A 6,122-nucleotide genomic window follows, 5' to 3' on the forward strand; every position below is an offset into this window, starting at 1 on the left:
ACCCAGGATGCCTCTATTACCGTGCGCGCCTGTCGTCACCTTTTAGCGAAATGAGGAACAGAGCTTACCAGCAGCAACATAAACCTTTGACCACCGCTCCCTACATCGCGACTCGGTGATCAGCTCAATTAGCTGACCCTGGATGATGATGGTAATCCTGGGACGGGAATTTGCGACCGATGCGAAACCTTGACCAACCAACCTTACCCTAATTCCCAAGGGATAAGAGTCGGTTAAGGGACACCGTTTACCTGTTGACTTTGGACGAAGGGAAACCTCCGACTGCGTGCGAATATGGGTATAATTTTTATAATCCTATTACCGTTTCCAGACCCCAATTTGGCACAACACAAACAACTAGCAGCAATAGCAGGGCAGGACACGCGGAACTCTGCCTGTATACGGCCAGACTCTCTGCGCGTCGGCAAATCCAGATCCCTTTTCCAGCCGGTGCCACAGCGCGGTGCAATCAAAAATGTTAGGCAATCGGGACGTAAGTTGACGTAACTTCGACGCGTCCTACTGTTTTCGCGATCGATTGTGATCGTTGGGCAATAAAGTGCTACGAGCAGGTGCCGGCCCCTCAGACGGAAGTTTGAAGTCCTATTTCGTAAGCAGTCTAGAATTGCTGGCGGACGTCTGAACGGCAATGTCCAGTCGGAGCAAATTCAGCCAGATTCAATGAATGGACATTAAAACCGGAGACAGTATGATGACGAGATTTCCATCGAAATGAAGATAAAAATCGATTCAGGATTTTCAGCCGCGTCTTCAATCAAGAATTTAATACCCAAGATTTTGAAACTCCGCTCAGTTTTCAATACGGAGATACCGAGAGTGGCTTTTACATTATTTTATTTCCAACGGAATAATGAATGGGAAACCTGTAGGGAAAACCCTCATTCAACCCACAGGAACGGAAGTTTTTATAGGATCATTGTTTATTGAGGATGTTGTGAATGACACACGAGCCACTTCCTGCAGAAATGTTGTAAAAACATATAACTTTTGAATCCATTATAAATAAAAAAAAGTGTCATAGGATACGATGATATTTGCTGGAATTTCTGGCTGACAAGGCATTCAAAACTATCCAACAAATCGTGTAAACGTTAATCCTTCTATTGGATTGTGGCTGAGCCCTGCTGGCGACCAGCAAGCTTAGGAAATGGATTAATGCGCTATCCTCTTTTCCTACAAGTCCTGCCCACCTCAACTGTACCTCAACACAGGGAACATGGAAAATCCCACCCGTCGACTGAGCCCCGACGCAGAGGGTTTTTACGTGGACAATTATGAATTAACTGCTTAGCCAAGCGCTCCAGGATAGGACCCCGCCGTTTGCCAAATGGCTTGCAAACGTAACACGATATCCAGAGGCTGACTACCCTTCGCTCAACCTTACCCCACGGGAATATGGTGCCCTGTGGCTCTGTTTAAACTGGAGGTCAACTTTTACTACCCTTCGGAGGCAGACAATCTGATGCGAGACTGACCGATCGCTCTGGCGACTGGACTGGGTGCATTGGCAGGTAGGGACATCGCCGGCATTACCCACGCCATTACCTGAAAAGACATGGGAATAACCCTTTGACCAGTCTACCAGTCTGCTGTCTCGACGCAATTCAAGATCGGGGACTGCTAATCTTAGGGATCTGTAATTAAGTTACCTTTAGCTTACTACCTTTGTTTAAAAGCGAGATGTCCTGCACTCTGTTCAATCATTCCACCGCGAACGTTCCAAAGCGTTACAAGTCCGTCCAGCTCCGTCCGTAAAGTTCAACATTTTGGCAAACCATCATGGCAAACATATCGCTGCAAGGACACCAGCAAACTACAACAGCAAGCGCTTGTACAAATGAAGCGTATTATGGAGCGACCACCACTTACCAGCAACAACAACAACAACAACAGCAGTACAGTGGGGCCAGCTACTACAACAATTGTGCATCTTCAACACCCCAGCAGACGGGCACGTGTACTGGAGTGTACTGGAACGGCCAATCCAACGGATACACCACGAACAATCAGTCTGCTGGATACTACCACACCGGTTCCTCTGCATCTACATTTCAAAGATCGCATTGGAACAACACGCACCAACGTCAATCGAACAGCGAGTACTATGGCCAGCAGCATCATATGGCTGTTGCTAGTGGCAACCGAAGCACCGCGAAACGAGCCTACCCTGCCTCGGCTGCACCTCTGCATGACATTACGAACAATCAATATCCGGTAGCAGAGCAGCAGGCCAAGCGAAGGAGAATTGCAACGATCAACGCACTCTCGGGAGGGGCCTCTCATAACGGTGTCTTCCGGAGGCCATCGATCAGTGCGTCCGCGCCTTTTTCCACCGATCCTACGCGAAAAGTGCGAATCGAATCGATCTTCCGCCACGTTGAGCTTCTAGCGCAGAGTTACTGGCAAACTTGTGGGCCAACGACAGCGTCCACCCTCAAACCGGCCACCGTAGAAGCGCTCGAGTGTACCGTATAGAATAATTCGTGTGAACGGAATGTCCGCCAAGAATCGCTTGTTCCTTAATAATGACGCAATGCCTCGATGGGACCATTGCAGTTGAGTAGAAATTAACTGTATTTAGTACTTAGACCAGATTAATTTAAGCAAAAAGATGCAATAATAAAATGATAGTGTTTATCTAATTAATTTTTTTACTGTTGTTGGGTCCATATGTTCGATTTCAATCACACGCACTTTCACACCCCGGTAATGGTAAGGGAAAGCTTAACCTTCACTTCCGCCCGGAACTGATCAACTTGGAAGTGGCAATATTTTTCTGCGAATCGTTACAACGCTGATCCTTTATTTCCCACTCGATCGATCGTGTAGCGCCATCCTACGCTTCCGAGAATATTATTTTCGCACCGTTCCGTTTCGCACCGTCCGTCGGCAACACAGCAATCTGCCTAGGTCAGTTACCGGCGCTGCTTCCACTACTGCTGTCCTTTTGTTATCGCGCACGATATTGAATTGTACAAAATTCTATTCATCTCCCCGGTAACCGTACATTGGCTGCTCTCGTATGGAGCAATGTCTGCACTGCTTGCTTGTGTAAGTGCTGCTGGGATCGAATAACCGCGCGTTTGCTAAACCCGTTCAGTCTTGTACGCGCATCGTTCGGAAGCACACACAACGCGCCAAAATGCGAACCAAAGCAAACGTACGCTTCCTTGCCAAAGTGGTGGACTTGACGCAACAGGATCAGCTCCTACCGACCGTGATAGTAGAACCATCGACAGTGACGCAAATTACCGAAAGGATCAACAGCACTAACGCAAAACACGCGAAGGATGTGACTAATACGGCAGGGAAGGTTCACAAAGTTTACACCAAAAAGCACCAAAGCAGCGCTGGAAAGACGCCATCGTTGAAGCGCACCAAGCGGACAGTGACCGGGCATCCGGATGGTGATCCGATTCAGCCGCCTCCGCTGGCACCGATTGGGCCGCCGGGTGGGTTGTATCGGATGGACCTTACACAGTTAATTACCCAAAAGCTGCGGGCACTGCAAGCGATACAGCGGATGAGGCAAGATGTTCACGGCAATAATAGCAATAGCGGCGGTAACAACGTTGTCTCATACGATCATCTTCAAAACAGTTGGCTAAACCGTCAGCAAAACACAATGATGGCGCACAGTTCGTTGAACGTCTTGGGCGGCCCGTGGATGGCGCATGTTGGTGATGGTGGTGGTGGTGCTATGCCGTACTGTTGCAGCGTTCCTGGATGCCAGCAGGCTGCCGTTTCGATCCCTGCCAGTGTCCGTACCGGACTTCGAACGCCCGTAACCCACCAACCAGCGGTTAATAGACAATTCTCAATATTCCACAGCGTGGAACTGCTGGCACAGAGCTCCTGTAGGTCAAATTATCACTAGACTTACACCTAGCGTCGTAACATAGGATTGGTGATCTCTAAAAGAGAATTCGAAAATGCGAAGTAAAAAAAAAATCGATATTGATTTAACTTATACGATAATTACCGTACACGAAATGAATAATAAAGGAACTTTGCGAACGATTGGATAAAGTTCAATAATCTTTGCGCTTTAGATCCCATCAGGCAAATGATCATACGATTGAAGAACAAAACAAAATCGGTTGCTAAGCTACCGCATACAATCACGACAAGTGTCCTTTCAGCAGCACAGGGCAGAGGATACAGGTTACTGAGCGCACTCTCGGTGGTTTAAATCGGCTTATCCCCACCGTACGGTGCCGTTCTGTGAGCATTTATCTATCCCTTTCTGTATGATCTCCCTTCTATTGTTCTATTTGTTTAGTGCGTCCGAGCCCGTGGGCTACCTTTCCCACTGCGAGTGGCGACGACAACCTTTGCAACTATTCCGAAACAAAAGGGGGCAGTGAAATCAGAATTGACTTTTTCTTTGTTTCGGTCCGAGCCGAAACAACGAAGCAATATAATTTCTCCCGTGGCCCGGCCCGGACGCACCGGCTAAAAAGATGAGTTTTGCTAATGTGTCTAAATGCTTGAGCGGTGCAAATATCGTGAAGGTCCTTGTCTCTCTCCTTTTCTCGCTCCCGCTATAACTCTGCATGTGGCACAGGTAGTGCTCCGGCCACTTAGATTGCCCCTGTCCCTGCGCGTTTGGGTGCCCTTGTGTGGCCAATGTTTACATGAAAAATTAACTCTTTAAACCAAAAGGATAACACAGTGCCGTATTGCATTGGCAAGGGGGAGGAGCAGCTGACCGGGACTGTACAAGGGTACTGCTGTGCGGGCCGATCATGGGTATCGCAAGGGGACGTTCGATCCGCCCAACCACGGCCCAGGGCATGCAGTGCACGAACGAGCCTAGGTACAGTAGGGGTACTATTTTAACGTCCATGAGGATGGTGACCCACCAGTAAACCCCCTCCTGTTCTACCTGTTTCCGTATGTGGTCCGGCAGTTTTCGCGCTTTTAAAGCAGCTGCCGTGGAAGAAGAACGCCTCCAAAAATGTCCCAGGTTGTGCGCTGCTGGCATGTCCTTTTATGGTTTAACGGAAAAAAGGAGACGATTCGATCGATACCTAGTTGCGCCCTGTGGGAGGCAAAAACGGAGGGCGTTGCGAGTAAATTGAAAGACAAAGGCATCCGAAACTCGACAGGAAATTGTGAGCAGAAAGAAACTAAAGGTAATTAAATTAAAAAAAAAATACCACTAAAATATATTTAATACATGTACCTAATATAACGTTTTTGTTGTAAACTTTTGCAAAGTTTTGCTTACTTTAATGACTTATTCCAACTGATCTTTCATTTAATGTATGACGATCGGGCATCAACGACAAGTCGATTGCTGGACAAGGGGTGCTAATAATCCTTACATTTTTATTGTTTTATTAGAATTTTTTGCAACGCGTAACGTCTTTTATTGCAATTTGAATTTGAACAGTTTATTAGAAGCGAAACAGCGATGGTAAAATGCTAATACCGTGCTGATAAACACAGGTACAGTGGAAAAAGACAAATGGAAAACACGAGGTAGCAAAAAAAACGCCAAACGTTTACCTATCTCCGTTTTCCGAAAGGAGCGCTATGGGTAGAGAGTATTGCTTCTCCTTTTTACGCCCGTTACAAACGTGTGTCCTTCAAACAAATGTACTTACCTGTAGCTTTGGTATAAAGTTCCTGGACGGCATACCGGTTCCGCACAGTTCAGCTCGATCATTCGACGATACAACAAGTCACCATTTAGCAGCGTTTTATCCTGTGATATACGAGCGATTTGCTTCTCTCTATCTGCGAGTCTTATACAAATTATACGATAATGTATAACCAAGCATTAAACGGCAGTGCGACGTACGGTGTCGGTTATGGTACGGAATACCACCAGCAGCAGCAACAGTACTACTATCAACAACAGCAGCAACAGGCGCAACAGGCGCAAAAACAACAGCAAATGATCGCCGGTATCATGGGCTACTATCCCGCGGAAGCCGCCGCAATGTTCTACAACACATACCCCTACGGACACGGACCGACGGCGCAGCAGCAGTTTGCTCAACAGCAGCAACAAGCACATCTGGACTATCAGCTTACACCGGCCCTTTATCTGCTGAACCAGCAGGCCGAGCTGCTCCAAAAGTCACTGATGA

Source organism: Anopheles merus, chromosome 3R, assembly GCF_017562075.2.
Source record: "Anopheles merus strain MAF chromosome 3R, AmerM5.1, whole genome shotgun sequence".
Taxonomy (NCBI): domain Eukaryota; kingdom Metazoa; phylum Arthropoda; class Insecta; order Diptera; family Culicidae; genus Anopheles; species Anopheles merus.